Genomic DNA, 19,420 nt, shown 5'->3' with positions numbered 1-19,420 from the left:
TACTGCCAAAAAAGCTTATCTGAGCAGGATTTAAAACACATAGAATCTGAAGAAATAAAGTAATTTCATCTAAAAATTTATTTTCCAAAGCATATTTTGGAAGTGCCTGGACAGTTGCATTTTTCAGAGAAAGAATATACATACACCTAAATTTTCATCCCAAAATGACGTATCCTTGCAGAGGACTACCGAGCCTTCACTTTACTTTCCCTAGGACCTAACTCTACATTCTTAGAGCTTTATCCATTGTAGTACCATTTTGTTATTTACCATAGTGCATTGTTGTATGTAGCACAGTGAGCAACTGATGGCGCCTAAGAAGAATATTCATTTCTGTTTACTCATTCATTTATTCCATCAGACACATTTATTAAACAGTTAAACACCAGGTAAGTACCACAGAACGACTCTGTAAGGCACTTTCAAGTGTGTTGAAATCTGATACAGATGAGAAGTGAGTTCCAAATTATATTTAGGTTGACCTTACTCTCTGGAGTTTTCTGTTAAGAGAATTCCCAAACACATTTATGGGGTGTGTGTGTGTGTGTGTAAAATAAGCTCTGATTTCTATATTTGTTTCACTCTTTTCCACATTGTATTTCCTCAAGGAACATTGTGTTCTTTCTGGCAGTACTGTATTACTTTAGGGCCCTTCATTTCAGCCATGGAGACAGTAGGATCATGAGGAATTATGACCATGTTTTCATTAATCTCTCATTCAATACACATTTAAGAAACCCTAAATTCACCAAGCTCCATATCACTGCTAAGAACACCAAACATGCATTTCTTCACTTGGGCTGCCTGCCTCTCCTTCCTCCCCTAAAGTTCTTCCGTGACTCTTGGCTGGTGCAGAAAATGATGTTCCTTCTCTTTGCTGGATTAGCACAGTTTTATTTGAAATAACGTGATGCTAGATTGGATTAAAGGAAATTTAATGGCTTAGGAGCTGCAATGATTCAAAGGTTCCCAGAAAGAGTCTTGTCTGAAGGCTCTCCATTCAATGACCACGATTCTGCCATGTCGGCAGGTAAAAATTCCCAACTCCAGAATTCCAACATACCCAGAATGTATCAGGCCATTCTTTCTAAAATGGAAGTTTTGTCCTTGACCAGCTAACAAGTGAAAAAAATCTCTCATTCCGTATTGATAAAATACAAGAAGACCTGCTGAATTGTAATTTCCTGGGGCAATCAAACTTTTTCTAGTCCTCTTCCTTCACCCATGCAAAAAATACCAAGACCACAAAAGAAAAGGTCATTGTCACTGGGAACCCTGAGTCGCCCATGTGCCAAAGCATGTCTCTGTGTTCAGTATGTCTGGTAGACCTTTGGTTATACTGTGGGTTCATCATGATATGGTTTTTCCCAAAAAGCTTTAAGATTTGACTCCCTAACTTCTTCAATATAAACTATATGGGAGGTTGGCTGGAATGGCATCTAAATACTCCCGGATTTATAAATTTGGTGCATCAGGATGAATCGTTTTCTTCAGTGTCAATTCCATTTGGGGAAGGCTTTATGCTGTCCGCTGTTGTAGATGCTGCTGTAGCTGGAATCAACTCGTTGGAATCCTACAAGCTAAACATACTATCAGATCTATGGGCCTTTGCTCACAATGCACAGACTTCTTCAAAAGACACTCTTGCTTCCCCCTACAGTCCTCCTTGTTTGCCAGCCTCCATTCCTCTGTATGGTCTCCTACTTCCTGACTTCCTGAGCCTGGGTGAGGGGACCCTCCTCTCTGCTGCCACTGTGCCTTCCTGTGCTCACTCCTATCAGGAATTTTCATACAATCATAAAGTTGAAGGTTTCCTGTGCACTTTTGTCTCCCCTGCTATTTCTTGATCTCAGGGATTAAGTCACCGTCATGTATCTCCATTTCTCAGAGCAGAGCCCACCACATAAGCAGCTGGTGTGGGTTGCATCAGCACACGAACAACCACTCAATTTTCCATTTCCTCACTGTATTCCCTGCTCTCCACGGTTCTCAACATCCAGGACACTCTTTGAGGAACTAGTGTAGAAGGGACCCGCTGAGGTAGGAAGGCCGTGCACCACATGGGAACCTGTTGTCTGTTCTTTCTGAGGAACGGAAACTCCATGTGCTCTGTGTCCTCAAAATTCCTTTCACGACAGTCACCAGGAATTACACAAGGGCCTTTGACTCACAGGGTCATTGTGCTGTTTAAAAGGAAAATAAATTACCAAATCATGAAAACGCCTCATAGTTCCATCATAGTTTTAAAAAAATCAGTTCAGGGTGTTTGTGCTGAAATAAAATCATGCTTTTTCTATGAGAAACAACATCTCACTGAATGTGACACCTACCCGCATGCTGACAGTGTGGTGGGATCTGAACATTGTCCGCTGAGCCATCAGACAGCAACTCTAACGTAAGCCCTCATGTCTTCTCTCCTTCTGAATTAGGAGGCACACAGCTCTGCACTCCCGAGGGAAGTGAGGTAATTTTCAGTTACCTGTAGTTTCTCCTGCCAACAGAGGAAGGAGAGATCCTAAAGCTGAGCCTGTCCTGAGCCCTTTGGTGTCTCCTGGAGAAATGTGCTGCAGGCTTCATGTCTGGATGCTCTGGGAAGGTGTTGAGGGGCAGGGAACAGTGCTGCATCCCCATCAGGTTCCCCAGTACCCAGGACCAGTGCACAGAACATGCAGCAGTCAACACAAGGCTGCTGGTGTGGAATTAGAGCTATTTATATATCAGGGAGGGATTAGGAGTGAGGTAAATATCAGTGAGGCTGAGTAAAGGAGAATGCCCCCAATTTGACATTCAAACATAAGCTGTCATCTGTTGTCATGTGTTATATACACCCCAATAATAGGCTCTAGGAGAAAGGTTTCTCACATACTTCAAAACTAATTCATAATCATTGAATTATTGCAGGAAAAAAAGGTCTATTTTAAGTAACGTTTCAAGAAATTTTTTTGGAAGCCAGGGTCACGATCACGCTTGCACATGCTATTGTAATACAGTTAGTCAGCAGCTTGGCACTTCTAGAATTCTTTCCTGACTTTCTCAGACTTAGTCTGCAGCTTGCCTCACGGATGCTGTGTTCTCATCTGTTAGCCTGCTCTCAAGTAGGCCTCAGACAGTGTACTTCTTAAGGAAACACTCAGAATCGGGGCAGGAAATAGTTAGAAATGCAAAGAAAATAGAGGAGGCCTCTCTCCAAGAATACAGGGAAGAAGTTAAGAAAGCTCAGATTTGAGTCGCAGGTAAGAGTGTCAGGAGGACTCCTGCAGCCCCCTCAGTCTCATATGAAATTCTGCCTCATTGTGAACCTTAAACATGAGAAGATGGTAAAAGGACATCAGCCATCTCTCTGCAGCCAAGGTTGGACCCTCTGTGTGAGGCAGAGCCTGACCGCAGGGAGGAGGCAGTGAGACGCTAAGGCAGAGGCAGCATCTTCCCTCTGGACAGAAGCAGGGCCTCAGGCCCTACTCCTGGACTAGGCCCGGCAGGCAGGGAGAACAGTTCTGTCCTCCTCTCCTGAGCTACCACATGCGTTAAGATGAATGGCTTCAGTATTTCTTCCAAAGTGATGTATATGAACAAACGCCTTGCTGGTAATTCAGAAAGCCATTCTTCCTATGCTAAACCACCAACTTTTAACATGATGATTCCACATTAGGGGAACTCACATGCTCATTGTCGACCCACGGGTGTAAATTGGAGGCAGCTTGGAAACACACCCAGCATATTTTAAAGTAAATCAACATATGGATAAAATACTGGTTTGTCTTCCTGTTGGACCACCAGGATAAAACAATGGATGCCACAGCAACAGAAAATGAGTCTGTTTTCTGTCCAAACCAAGAGGGCTAGTGCACTCCCTCATTCCAAGCTGCCTTTCCCACACAACCCACCTCAATGGAATAACTCTCCTGTGTGTCCACAGTTGACCACTAAAGTGTGACGGACTTTGAACATTGTCATTGCTTATTAAATGTCTGTCTAGCAAATGAGTAACCAATGGATTGTGGGACACAGCATCTAGCAGAAAATACTTTTTGAATAAATAAATTTCTTTTTCAAAAGAGAAATTGCTTTCTTCTGGCGTATGTTCTTTTCTATGATAAAGTAATTTTCATTTATTGAAAAATATTTGCAATACTCAGAAGTATAAAAATAAAACAGTCTCCAATCCTATCAATTAATAAGAAATAAGATTAATCTTGGGGTATATACTGTATGCTTCTAGGCTTGTCTATGCTATTAGATTTATACATTTTTCAAAATAAAATAATCTTTTACCTACGATAAATTGAATTCTTCTCAAGCAAACACTCCCAAATATATTAAGAAGATTAAGTTGAGTTCATTTGGAGAAGGGTTTGGGGATAGATAGCAAATTCAATTGTTTCATATTGTTGGTGAATGAAAACTTTTATCAGCAAAGAATGTCCTGTCCATAACAATGAAGAAAAGAAGGAAGAGTGTTTCATTGCTGAGTTCACACAACTAAGGACATGCATGTAGGTAGACTGAAAGTGACCAGAAAGGCAGGATGAATTTCCATACTTTTTCTATAAACAAGCAGGTAAGATCCGTTTGCACTGTTTTTAGCCCACATGTGACATGTCTCCTTGGATAAGTGGTATCCTTTTTTCCCATGAGGACTGGACAGCACAATTTACTGTGTCATCCTGAACGTCCTGTACCTTCTCATACAGAGTTCACCCAATGTTCACTTGAAAATTGAGGTCACTATCATGTAGGTAACTGCCTTCATCTGACATAATAATTAAATTTCATCCTCTCCCCAAGAAGGAATGTTTACAGACAAGACTGAACCTAGGTTAAGCTCCCAAGGTGAAAAAGTTTCTGGGTGGAGCCCTGAAAGTTGTAGATCTCTCTGAGTGGTAAAGTTGCCAGTGGTTTTCACAAGAAGATTCAGCTATTCTGCAACTGTTTTGGGGTTATCTGAAATAAACCACACATTTTATTGTTCTGGAGAAGCAACAAGTGATTTCTCAGCATGAACCCTATTTCAAAGCAGCCCTGCCCTTCTTCCACTTTCAATCTCACATATACTAACAGAAACTAAAGTTTCAGATTTGCTTTGTCCTTAAATTGACAACAGAAGTTTAGATTCATGCAAAAGATGGGGATGAACTCTAAAACTTGTATTTTGCAAAATGTTAATCAGAGTAAGTCAGGGACAGCAAGAAAAGAGACAGCAGGACTGGTGGGTCCTTGCCAAGTTTCTCTCAGATTAAAGTTGGTATAGTCCCAACCTCAATGGTCACATTACATTCCACACATAGTAATCTACTGACTGATTATTTTAGGATCTGAGCCTATTTGCCTGAAAGTGTGGGTAAGAATCTCTCTCTTTTTTTAAAATTCAAATGTAGTCAGTTACACTGTGTCAGTTTCTGGTGTACAGCAAAATGTCCCAGTCATATATATGTGCACTTATTCATTTTCATATCCTTCTTCATTAAAGGTTATTACAAGATACTGAATATAGTTCCTTGTGCTATACAGAACATATTGACTCTTTTAAATCTATTTTTATACATAGTAGTTAATATTTGCAGTTCTCAAACTCCCAAATTTATCCCATCCAACCCCGTGATAAGCATAAGAGTGTTTACCACGTTTGTGAGTCTCTGTTTTTTTTGATAAGTCCATTAGTGTCTATTTTATTCTATTTTAAGATTTCACATAGAAGTGATATCATATGGCACTTTTCTTTCTCTTTCTGTCATATTTCACTTAGAATGACATTCTCTGGGTCCTTCCATGTTGTGGCAAATATTATTTTATTCATTTTTATGGCTGAGTAGTATTTCATTGTATAAATATACAACAGCTGCTTGGTCCAGTCCTCTTTCTATGGACATTTAGGGTGCTGCCATGTCTTGGCTATTGTATATAATGCTGCTATGAACATTGGGTGCCTGTATATTTTCACGTGGGAGTACCCTCCCTATATGGCCAAAAGTGGGATTGCTGGATCATATGAAAATTTTATTTTTAGTCTTTTCAGGAATCTCCATGTTGTTATCCATAATGGCCACACCAAACTACATTTCTGCCAACAATGTAGGAGGATTTCCTTTTCTTTGCACCTCCAGAATTTATCCTTTGTGGCCTTTTGAATGATGGCCATTCTGACTGTTGTGGGATGATAACCTCATTTAACTTTGACTTGCATTTCTTTGGTAATTAGCAACAGTGAGCTTTTTTTTCATGTGCCTATTGGTCATTTGTATGTCTTCATTGAAGAATTGCTTTTTTAGGTCTTCTGTCTATTTTTGGATTTGGTTGTTTTTATGTTATTAAGTTGTATGAGCTATTTATATACTCTGGAAATGAAATGTTTGTCAGGTGCATCATTTGCAAATATTTTCTCCATTCTATAGTTTGTTGTTTTGTTTTCCTTATGGTTTCTTTTGCTATGCAAAAGCCTAAAAGTTTCATTAGATCTCCCTTGTTAATTTTTGCTTTTCTTTCTATTGCCTGTCTAGACTGCCCTAGGAGAACATCACTAAGATTTATGGTAGACAATGCTTTGCCTGTGTGTTCTTCTAGGATTTTTACCATGTCTAGACTTATATTTGAGTCATTAAGCCGTTTTGAGATTACATTTGTGTACGGTGTGAGGGAGTGTACTAACTCCATTGATTTACATGCTGCTGTCCAGTTTTCCCAGCACCATGTGCCAAAGTGGCTGTCTTTTCTCCACTGTATGCTCTTGCCTTCTTTGTTGAAGACCAATTGACTGTAGCTCTGTGGGTTTATTTCTGGGCTCTCTATTCTCTTTCATTGATCCGTGTGTCTGTTTTTGTGCCAATAGCATACTGTTTTGATTTCTGTAGCTCTGTGGTATTCTCTGATGTCTAGGAGGATTATTCCTCCAGTTTCATTTTTCTTTGGTATTGCTTTGTTGATTCTGGGTCTTCTGTGATTCCATATGAATTTTAGAATTATCTGTTCTGGTTCTGTGAGAAATGTCATGAGTAATATGCTAGGGATCACACTAAATTTGTAGATTGCCTTGGGAAGTATGCCCCTTTTAATAATACTGATTATTACCACATAAGCATGGGATACTTATCCATTTCTTTAAGTCATCTTTAATTTCCTTAATCAGTGTTTTGTAGTTATCTGCATATAAGTCTTTCTCCTCCTTGTTCAAATATATTCCTAAGTATTTTATTGTGGATGTGATTTGAGAAGGGATGTTTCTTTACTGTCTTTTTTTTTTTTTTTTTTGATATTTCTTTGTTAGTGTAAAGAAATGCAACTAATGTCTGTATGTTAATCTTGTATCCGGCTACCTTGCTAAATTTTTATCACATAAAGTGGCTTTTTTTTTTGTTGTTGGTTTTATATATACTATCATATCATCTGCATAGAATGAGAATTTTACTTCTTCTCTTCTAATTTGGATCCCATTTATTTTTTTTTCCTGCCTAACTGCTGTCTCTAGGACTTCCAATTGTATGTTGAGTAGAAGTGGTAATAGTGGGCATCCTTGTCTTATTCCAAACTTTAGTAGGAAGGCCCTCAACTTTTCACTGTTGATTATTATGCTGAATGTGGGTTTGTCATAAATAGCTTTTATTATGTTGAGGTATGTTCCTTCTATACACACTTTGGTAAATTTTTATCATAAATGGGTGTTGAATTTTATCAAATGTTTTTTCTGTATCTATTAAGATGATCGTGTAATTATTGTCCTTTCTTTTGTTGATGTGGTTTATCGCATTGAATGATGTGCATATGTTGAAACATCCTTGTGACCCTGGGAAAAATCCAAGTTGGTCATGGTATATGATCATGTTTATGTGTTGTTGGATTCTGTTTACAAATATTTTCTTAAGGATTTTTGCGTCTATGTTCATCAATGATGTGGGCCTGTAATTTTGTTTTTTGGTAATGTCTTTGGATGTGGCATCTGGGTGATGGTGCTTTCATAGAATGGTTTTGGGGAGTATTTCTTCCTCTTCAGTCTTTTGGAAGAGTTGGAGAAGAATCAGTATAGTTCTTCCTTGTATATTTGGTAAACTCCCCATCAGGTCCTACAATTTTGTTTGCAGGGAGGCTTTTATTGCTAGTTCTTTTTCAATTTTAGTGGTGAATCTGTTCAAGTGATCTATTCTTTATTCAGTTTTGGTGGAATTTATGTTTCTAGAAACTTATCTGTTTCTTCTAGGTTGTCCAATTTGATTCTATATACTTGTTCACAGAATTCTCTTACGGTTTTTTAAATTTCTGTGGTGTTGTTTGTAATTTACCCTTTTTCCAGTCTTATGTTGTTCCTTTGTGTCTTCTCTATTTTCTTCTTGGTGAGCCCAGCCAGAGGTTTATTGATTTTATTTACTCTTACAAAAAAAACAGCTTTTGGTTTGATTGATTTTTTTCTATTGGTTTTTAATCTCTATTTTATTTATATCCTCTCTGGTATTTATTATTTCTTTCCTACTGCTGGATTTAGGTTTGTTAGTTTGTTTTTCTAATTCTGTCAGCTGGAAGGTTAGGTTGTTTATTTGAGATTGTTCTTGATTTTTGAGGAATGCCTGTATTGCCATGAACTTCCCTGTTAGGACTGCTTTTGCTGTATCCCATAGATTTTGTGTGATTGTGGTTTCATTGTCAGTTGTCTCAAAGTTCTAAATTTACTTCTTTGATTTCATCAATGAAAAATTGGTTTTTTAGTAGCATGTTACTTAGTCTTTGTACAGTCATTTATTTTCTCATTCATTTTTCTGTCATTGATTTCTAGATTCATTGTGGTCAGGGAAGATGCTTGAAATAATTTCTATCCTCTTAAATTTATTGAGGTTTCTTTTGTGCCTGAGTATGTGGTCCATCCTAGAGAATATACCAGGCACACTTGAAAAGAATGTATATTCTGTTTTGGGAGGAATGTAATGTCCTGAAAATATTAACCAAGTCTGGGTGTTCTGTTATGTCATTTAATATCTCTGTTTCATTACTGATTTTCTGTCAGGAAGAACTGTCCAATGATGTTACTGAAGTGTTAATGTCTCCTACTATTATTGTGTTCCCATTAATTTCTTCCTTTATGTATGTGAGTATTTGCTTTATATATTAAGGTGCTCCTATATTGGGTGCATGTATGTTAACAAGTGTAATAGTCTCACGTTGTATTGCTCCATTGATCATTATATTGTCCTTCTTTATCATTCTTTATGGCCTCTGTTTGAAAGTCTATTTAGTCTGATATGAGTTTTCCTATTCCCACTTTCTTGTCATTTCCATTTCTATGGAGTATCAGTTTCCAATTTCTCACTTTCATTCTATGTGTGTCTTTTACCCTCAAGTGGGTCCCTTGGAGGCAGCATGTTGGAGGCTCTTGATGTAGTATTCCATCTGCCACTTCAAGTCTTTTGATTGGATTATTTAGTCCATTGACATTTATGGTAATTATTGATAAATGTGTGTTTATTGCCATTTTGAACTTTGTTTTCAACTCGATTTGATATTTCTTCTTCTTCCTTTCTTTTCCTTTTTGTGATTTGATAATTTTCTTTTATATTAGCTTGGATTGTTTTTGGCATTTGTGACTCTATAGTATGCTTTTGATTTGTGATTACCCTGCTTTTTAAGTATGTTTACCCATTACTATGTTGGCTTTAGACTGGTAGTCATATAGACATAAACACATCCTAAAAAGATTAAAAAATAGAGGAAAAAAATCCACTTTTTCTTGCTCCCCCTCACACCTTTTATGATTTTGATGTCCTCTTTTCCAACTTCAAGTTTATTCCATTACAACTCATTGTGGTTATTGCTTTTCCAATTTTTTTCTCATTTCTGTAGCTTCCTGCTTCTTTACTATATAGAGTAGACTTCTCAGTATTTCTTTTAGGATAGGTTTAGTATTTCTGAATTCTGTTCATTTTTGCTTGTCTATGAGATTCTTTCTCCTTCTATTCAAAGGAGAGTCTTGCTAGATAAATTATCATAGGCTACAGCCTTTCCTCATTCAGGAGTTTGAATGTATCTTGCCACTCCCATCTGGGCAGCAATGCTTCTGTATAGAAATCAGCTGAAGGCCTTATCGGAGTTCCCTTTTAACTAACTTTTGTTTTTCTCTTGTGGCCTTTAGAATCATTTCTTTATCTTTAACTTTGGCTATCGTAATGATAATATGTCTTGGTGTAGGACTGTTTAGGTTTTTCTTTGGGACCCTCTGTGCTTCCTGTTCTTGGATATCTGTTTCCTCTTTTAGGTTTAGGAAGCATTCAGTCATGATTTCTTCAAATACATTCTCATAATTTCAGTAGATAGAGAATTCTAATTTGGCTCTGTTTTTCCTTTCAACACTTTAAATTTTTCTCTCCATTCCCTTCTTGTTTGAATGCTTTAGAAAGAAAATTCTGCTGTAATTGTTAGCCTTGTGCCTCTGTGGGTAAGGTATTTTCCCTCTTGCTTCTTGCAAGTTTCACTCTTTGTCTTTGATTTTCTACAATTTGAATATGATGTGCTTTTTAATTTGAGAAGTTTCTACTGACACATCTCCAAGCTCACTGAGTCCCTCCCAACCATGTTCAGTCTATTGATAAACCCATTAAAGCCATTCTTCATTGTGTCAATATGTTTTTGGTTTCTAGCATTTCTTTTTAATTCTGGGAGTTTCCATCTCTCTCCTTGAAGTACTCATTTGCTCTTTCCTTCTTTCCATTAGAGTTCTTAGCATATTAATCATACATATTTTAAATTCCCTGTCTGACAATTTCAAAATTTCAACATGTCTGGGTCTCATTCTCATATGTGATTATTCTCTACAGACCACTTTTTTTTTTTTTTTTTTTTTTGCCTTTTAGCATCCCTTCTGATTTTTTGTTGCAAGCTGGCATGATTTCATAGGTTAAAGAACTTAGGTAAATGTGTGCTTAATGAGAACTTTTATGTCATCTATCTAGGAGTTAGTTTGTGTTTACTACTTCTTGTTATAGCTGAGGTGTCAGGAACTAAAATTCCCTTACTGTTCTTGTTTTTGTCTCTGTGTTGTTCTTTTGCTTTCCCTAGAGAAATTTTCTGCTCCCATCTGAATGGGTGTGTCTCCCCAAAATTCACATGTTGAAAATCTAATGCCCAGTTTGCTGGGTTTGCAGGTGGGGCCTATGGGATGTGTTTAGCTCATGAATGAAGAACACTAATGAATGAGTTTAATGCCTTTATAAATGAGGCCCAAGAGACCTCTCTTGTACCCTTGCCTGGGTGAGGATACAGCAAGAACTCGTCAGTCTGCAGCCAAGAAGAGGGTTTTCACCAGAAACCCACTCTACTGGAACCCTGATCTCAGACTTCCAGCCACCACACATGTGAGAAATAAATTTCTATTGTTTAAGTACTGCCAGATCTGTGGGATTTTGTTAAAATAGCCCAAATGGACTAAGACATCTTAAATAGGGTCTGAGAGTTGCAGATATTCTAGCTTTGATCCCCTGTTAACATACAGGAGTCCTGTTGATGTAGTGGTGAGGTATGGGAAGGGGAAGTATCGTATAGCCCTATTGTTAAGTCTCAGTCTTTCAGTGAAGCTGAGATGAACATTTCCTTTACCCAAAATTGAAGGCTGGGGACAATAGGGGTAAAAAGAATTGGATAGATGTCTTCCCCCAGGTTGCTTTGGCTTTGATAAAACCCAAGGCTGTTTGGGCTTGGCAAAATAGTTTCCATTGAAGGAAAGTTTTGTTGAGGAGAACAAAATGCTCTGGGCGTATTTCAAATTGTTACATCCCCCTCCCTTGCTGGAATCATTCACAAGTTTTTCTCCTACTTTCACAATGAGAACCTGATGGTTTTTGTCTTAGAAGTAAAACTCAAGAAAGTATGGGGCACCCCCCTACACCACCACCCTCCATGTTTTTAAGTCACGACTTATTCCACACTTACCCTCACTCAACTCATCAGTTACAGTGGAAGTCTTACCACCCCTGCTGGGGCTTGCCTTTGGTGAGTTATGGTGCTCTGTTCACCTACCTCTCTCTCCAGACAGGGGGACGGCAGTTAACCTATGACCTCTATGTTCCCATGTATCTAGGAAGACCTGTTGATTTCAGTTTGCTCAGCTATTTTCTTGTTGTTAGAATCATGACTTGCAAGCTTTTTAAATGTCAGACTAAAAATGGTTTGCCTTTACATTCATAAGTGATAGAAACTTTATTTTCATTTATACTATTTTGGTGATATTTTGGAATTAAATATTTCCAAGACTCAAATAATGAGTTTACTAATTCAACTTATTTTTTGTGCTTCATGGTAGTTTGTCCAACAGTGAAATTATTGTTTTTGAATGTAGAAATTCACAGTTGAAATGGCCAAGCTATGAGGTCTCTTAAAAGAATTCTCACTGACTAAATTTCTTTAATACGTATTACGACTTTCTGTTTTGTATTTTGCCCTTGAATCAGTTGTGGTAATTTATATTTTAAGGAATTTATTTATCCAACTTTTCAGTTATTTACATAAAATTATTCATTAATACCTTAGTGTTTAATATTTGTAAGATTTTAGTTGCAAATAGACGCTTTTTTCATGTCTGATAGAGTCTCATTTCTCATATGTTGTCTGTGCCTTCTGTTCTATTTATTTTTGGTGAGAACTTTACCAATTCAAGTCTTTTATTAATTTGTGTAGTTCTAACTTTATCCCCGCTGTCATTTCTCTTTTTGCTTGAGGAACTTCCTTTAGCATGTTTTAAAGTGAAAGCCTGATGGCAATAAGTTCTGTCAGCTTTGTTTCTTTCTTTTTCTGATTTTTAAAAATGCATTTAATATTCTTCTAAGTGGTTAGGCATTAAAGTTTTACAGTACCAGACTCACTCTCAGCCACTGCTTCCATGTTTTACCTTTTTTAAAAAATTGAAGAATAGTTGATTTACAAAATTACATTAATTACAAGTGTACACAGCATACTAATTCAGCATTTGGACAGACTACACTCTACTCAAAGCTATTACGATATAATGGCTGTAATCCCTGTGCTGTGCAATGTCTCCTTGTTAGATGTCTGTTTTATACATTGTAGTGTGTGTATTTTATTCGTGTACCCCTGATATGCCCCCTGGCCTTCCCTCTCCCCACTGGTCACCTCTAGTTTGTTTTCCACATCTGTGAGTGTGTTTCTATCTTGTATGTATATTCATATGTATTATTTTTTACATTTTGTGCAGATAAATGATATCACATAGTGTTTGTGTTTCTTGGTCTGACTTACTTCAGTAAGCATACTGTTCTCCAGGTGCACCCACATTGCCACAAATGGTAGAGTCTCAGTCTTTTATAGGACTAAGTGATATCATTTTATATGTATATTTACATGTATATACACCACATCTCTATCATTTCAGCTGATGATAGGCATTTGTGTTGCTTCCATGTCTTAGCTATTGTAAATAGTGTTGCTATAAACACTGGGGAGCATGTGTTTTTTTCAAATTTTTGTTCTTTTTCACATACAAACACAGAAATGGAATCACTGGATCATATGGTAGCTCCATTTATAGTTTTGTGAGGAACCTCTATATTGTCTTCCATAGTGGCTACTCCAATTTATATTCTGACCAACAGGGTACAAGTGTTCAAACCATACTTTAAAAGTCTTTATTTTGCATTTACTTGAAAAACATTTTTAGTATATAGCTAATAATGGTAGACATTTTTCACTCAGCTCTTTAGAAAGGTTATTCTACTTTCTCTTAGTTGATATAAGTTCTAGCAATGTTTGTTTCCAATCCTAATTTTTCTTTCTCTGTATGTAGTGTTTCATTTTTTCACTAGCTCCCTACAAGGTATTTATACTTGGTTTTTACTGCTAGTCTGTGAGGTACATGGCCATATTTATCTTCTGTCTGTTTTGCTATGGGTTCTATGATATTTTGACCTGACATTTGTTTGCCTTTCATTACTCTTGAAAATTTCTGGCCATTTTCCCTTCAAATATATTTTCTTCTTCCTTCTTTACTTCTTCTATTTGGATTTTTCCTATTACCTACAGTAAACCTTTAGACCTTGTCCTGTGAGATGTTCTCAGCTACTAAATGCTCAGTTGCATTTTTTTCTCTTTCTTTTTGATTTCCATGTGGTTAAAATGAGTTGCTCTATCTTGGATTCTCTGATTCTTTCCACCAATTTGCCTGCATCTTTTTAAGTTAATTCCTCTAAAATAATCCTTAATCAATGATATTGTGCTTTACTTTTATAGGATTTTCATTTAACTCTATAAGTAGTTTCCATGTCGTCACAAAATTTCACAAATGTTCCTGAGTGTTTGTCACCTTCTCACTAGATCCCTCAGCATAATAATAATAGGAATTTAAAATCTGTGCCCTGTCTGATTGTTCCAACATATGATGTATCTCTGATTTTGGTTCTGTTCCTCATCTTATCTCATTAAAATGGACCATTATAATGTGTTTTGGTTTTGTTTTTCTGCTTGACTACATTTTAATTGTATGTTTGGCATTGTAAAACAGTAGACACTGAGATAGTAATATTTATGTTTGAAAATTTTCAATTATTCTAATTGTGGGGAATTGACTGAGTTTAGCTTTATTCACATGACTGGGCTTTTTTGTTGCTGTAGCTACAAGCTTCCCATTAATCCATTGGAATTCCACCATGGCATTGATCTGAGTGGGAAGTCTGAGGATTTCCTGAGTATTCCTGTTCCACCCTCAACTTTTAGCAAACCTGCAGAGCTGTCTTACAGCCTCTCTCTGTGCCCTTGATGTATTCCAATGGTAGACTGCTGCATTTGTCACCCAAGGCAAGGCTTTGTTGAAGGCCTGCATGCTCTAGGTTCTCCAGGTCTTCCTGCTGCACCTCAAACCTTGGGAAGCCCTGTCAGCCTGTCCAGCCAAGGATGTCACACATCTCCTTCCCGGCATCTGCTGTTTCTTATGAGCACCTGATGGAGGCCAGTAGGACACTTTTTATCAATAGATGTGGATTCCTCTCATGTCAAGGTTGCTCAAGATTCTAGCCCTCACCAATGAAATTATTCTGTGTGATACTCTAGTGACTATATGTCATTATGCATTTGTCAAAACCCAAGGAACATACAGCATCAAAAGTGCATCCTAATGGAAACTATGGGCTTTGGTTGGTAATAATGTGCCCATGTTGGTTCACTGAAATTACCAAATATGCCACAGAGATGAGGGATGATGAGGGTAGAGGAGTATATATGTGTGGGTGGGGAGGGCTGTGTGGGAACTCTCTGTATTTTCTGCTCAATTCTGCTGTGAATCTGAAACTGCTCTAAAAGAATAGTCTATTAAAAATAAATAAATCAGATAAAAATGATAAATTTTAAAAAAAAGAATTCTAGCCTTCACTCAGTCTTCAAGAAATTTATTAAAATTTTACTTACTTTTCTCTTATGTCTATAATTTGCTAATGGTTAAAAACTTTAAGTGGTTTCTGAAAGGAGATTTGGGCCTTTTGGAATTCAGTTTATCTTCTTACCTGGTCACCTAAATCATCGCGGATTTTTAAAAGCATGATCTTATAGATTCTTTGGTCCTTTGTTGTTTTTCAGACTGTGACAATAATTTTTGAGGCATTTTGGAGTCTCAGCAATTTGCAACACGGGTCTCATTTCTTTTGATTTGTCAGTCTAGCTTTGCCAGTTTCACAAAGTATGAACATTTTGGACGCTTTGATCCTCTTACTCTATATTGATTTTCTGTTTTGTTAAGTATGCTTCCATTTTTAGTTTGGTTTATTCTACTTTTTCTGTAGTTGTATCACATGCAGAGATTGATATTTAGCTTGTTTTCCACTTTAAATCTTTACTAGCATGTGGTTCTGAGGCCATGAATTTCACTGAGATTAGTGATTTGGCTGCATCCTGAAAGTTTGATGTATAGTATTATCATTATTGTTCATGTTAAAGTATTTTGTAGTTTTCAAAATAAAAGGTTCTTTGACTTATAGGTTATTTATATAAATATATAAGAATTTCTAGTTACATTTTTGTCAGCATTTTTTAAAATTTTCTTATGGTAAATTCATATACTCAGTTTGACTTTAATTCTTAAAGATGAAAAAGTATGTTTTCTACAGTGTTTGATCACAGTTATCAATATACTAAATCTCTAGTTGTTCAGTTTTGTTAATTCCCCTCTACAAAGCTCCAACCTCACTATTGATTTTGTATGTTTGCTCTAATGATCAATCACAGAAGTGGGATGAGTGTGCTTTTAAAATTGTAGACTTAACTAGTCCTTTAGTTCTACCCACTTCCTCTTAATTTATTGGAGACTATGTAATAAAGTACATACAAATGTAATACTATTATGTCTTTCTGGAAAACTGAAACTGTCATCATTTTTCTATATGACTACACACAGGGTCTTTTGCTTTTAAAGTCTACTTTTAAATGCTGCTATATATTCCATGCACAAACTATCACTTGTGTTTTTATAAGATACTAAATTTTTGTTTTCTATAGTGCTTTTTTTTATTTGTGTTGTATATCAAATCCCCTTTCTTTACATTTGACCTTTCCATATCATTATATTTTGATGTTTCTCAAGAATAACATAAGCTTTAGTTGATATTATGTACATACTATGCATTATTCCTGTTGCATTAATTTCATATTTATTCATTTATTGCTATATACATATTGCTATATGATTTTGTATATTATATAGTTTCACACTTTCCTTCCATTTGGCCTATTATGAGTTTATTTTTCTCTCTTATGCTTTCTTTCAGAGAGACTGAATATATTTAATCCTCCATTTGTCTTCTGTTTGTTTAGAAGATGTGAATTGAGTTGAGTCTGTTGCTTAGCTTAGAATTTAAAACACGCATAACTAACATATCATGATTTAAAAGAATCAATGGCTTTATTCTGCTTTTAGGAAAACATGGTCTGGGAAGGTAAATGTATACCTTGGAACTTACATGTTATTATTATAGTGAAAATATTCCTCCCTGCCCCCATCATATGACAGTAACCTACCTCTTCATGATGATCACAGTCAATTGTTATGATAACTAAAAGATGCTGACTCATCCCTGTGCCTGTTCTATTTGCACAAGATGCCCAGAGAGAACAGGCAGCAGCATGGCTTTAGCTTAGTGGCCCTTAGCTCGTCCACTGGTGGAAACACTCCCTCTCTAGGAACCAGGATCTTGGGAAACACAAGCCAAGGTTTTCAAGTTCAGGAAACACAAATTCCCCTAAAGTTGTCATCAGGAGTGATACTGAGTGGGACTACTAGTCATTCTGCCATTGGCCTCCAATCCCATGTATTACGTCTACTGGGTGCACAGAACCCTATCATGACTATGGGTTTAAGTTACTTACCTTATTCAGAAAAATGGTACCCCATCTTCACAAAAGTCATGGTTAAACTGACCTCTCAATTGCCTCTATAACAATGTATTCCACAGCTCTACTGGGCAAGCAAGTGTTGAATCATATGATTTGTGGTAGAACCAGTGGAATGCATGTCCCACAACTGTGGGCTTATTCTGTGTTGTGGAAGTGGCCAAATTCATTCCTAAAATTTTGGGGAAAATCTCATCTTGGGAGGGATATGTTGACATACTGCCATGGTCTTTACCAGCACAGACAGCAAGCTAAATGAAAAACCATAGTTTTAAAGAGAAATGTATATGTTTTCCTCCAAATTTGGCTGCTTTATCAAGTAGGAATTTCCTTGCTTTTCTTATCATTATCAGGAATTGGATAGAACCAAAGGGCACAAAATAGAGAGAAGAATTCAGCTGAGTATATTTTAGTGTTGGGAAAAGGTTGAAATAGAGTATATCTACACAGGGTAGATCCTTGTCAGGTCATGGCTGCAATTTCTGCTCCCTTCACGGCCAAGCAGGAACCAAGACAAATGAGAGAGGTTCATTGACAGACAGCTACACCATCTCTCATGCAGGAATTAGGTGAGCTGGATACGTAGTTTAAATTTGCATTATACTCCTATAATTGTAATATCACTGTTAGGCTCCCATATTCTTGAAAAAGATTTGAGGTGGGTGAGAAGGTAGACACCCCCATAAATTATGTGTAGATCTAAACAAACTAAATCCAACAAAGCTGATTGTACTGAATGAGACCCACTGCAGTGGATGAATGCAGAGGCACTTGGAGCTTCCATTTTGCATTAGTTTCTGGTTTCCCTTTCAGTGTAGCTCTAATGGACACCTTCCCCTCACCCCCACCCAACAATAGTATTCTGTGAACTCTGATCAGGTAAACTCTCATCTCCTAATAAAAGGAAACATTAAAGTAGCAATGAGTTTTCCCCTCTATAAATGGGATCTAAAGAGAGTTTACCCTGAGCACCATCACTCCTTCAGTGAACCCTGACACCCAAGTGATAAATTATACATTCCTCAACGTTCCTTTAAATGGACCCTCCCTGACAAGTGCTCGGAATGTGTAAAGGAGGTATAAATACACATCTGTCTTTAGCACACCGAGGGAGATGAACAAAACTGTCATTTTGGTATTCCCTTTACCTCATGTCCCAGACAGACTATGGCTGAGTCTTCTCGGGTGATACACTGCACTCCGGTTTTGAGCAGGGTGACATGTTTATTATGGCCAGATCAGCACACCAGCTCTGTTGCCTTACATTCTGTACATTTCTGAGTGCCTGTTCTTGGCCTTGTTTATTTCTGTGCTCAGCAATATACAAGGTGCTTCACTTCTGCCTTGTTTTGGCAAACATTTTGTCCCACTGGCCACTCTCTCCAAGTCTAAAGCCCACAAGCCTATGAATCTTATCCACAGAGGCCAATATTCCTTTGTATGCACATTTTCCTCACCTGAATGACTGCACTCAGGTTTCTGAACTGAATGCTGCTACATCCCCAGCTGTGTTCCTTCACTAACTCTGAGTAGCAGGATGGGAAAATGAGGCTCTTTCTGGCAGGATTCTCGCCAGACACCCAGCTGAGTGCACTAGGTGACTGATAAGTACAATGTCTAAAATAAGATGCTAGACCACTTTTTCGGAGTTAAAGTAACAGACTATGAAAACACTAAATTTCAGCCTCATTGACTGCCTTCAGTTTTGGATCTCCTTTTAATCATTCATCCTTTTCCAATATTATACTTTTGGGAATTAGACTTATGGAATACACTTTCTTAAAGTATTTTTCTTGAAGAAATTGCACAAAATGGAAGCTGAAAGTAAGACTATAAATTTATTTCCCCCTCTGTAAATAAATTTCTGTCATGTTTTAAAGCCAAGAATATCTAAGTGCCCTTTCAGTCTTCATCACAAAACACATCTTCACTTCCTCATTGTCAACAATGAAAAGTTAATGGAAACAGAAGAGAAGACAGCTTGAGAGCCAAACAAGACCAAGACCTGGAGAAAAAGGAAAGACAGAGAGAGAAAGGGAGGGAGACAAATCCCTTGTATCCAAGTAAC

General features: G+C 37.2%; 1 long non-coding RNA gene across 1 annotated transcript in view; it reads right to left on the bottom strand.

The window, feature by feature from the left end:
- Positions 1 to 422: 422 nt before the first annotated feature.
- The window catches only part of LOC135322860 (uncharacterized), a 20,910-nt gene continuing 1,912 nt past the window's right edge, over positions 423 to 19,420 (bottom strand). The window contains exon 3 of the long non-coding RNA XR_010383761.1: positions 423 to 2,183. This is a non-coding gene — a long non-coding RNA (uncharacterized LOC135322860). The remainder of the gene's footprint in view (positions 2,184 to 19,420) is intronic.

Source organism: Camelus dromedarius, chromosome 14 (genome assembly GCF_036321535.1).
Source record: "Camelus dromedarius isolate mCamDro1 chromosome 14, mCamDro1.pat, whole genome shotgun sequence".
NCBI classification, from domain to species: domain Eukaryota; kingdom Metazoa; phylum Chordata; class Mammalia; order Artiodactyla; family Camelidae; genus Camelus; species Camelus dromedarius.
The sequence above is the reverse complement of the archived record's forward strand: the minus strand, read 5'-3'. Positions and strand labels throughout refer to the sequence as shown.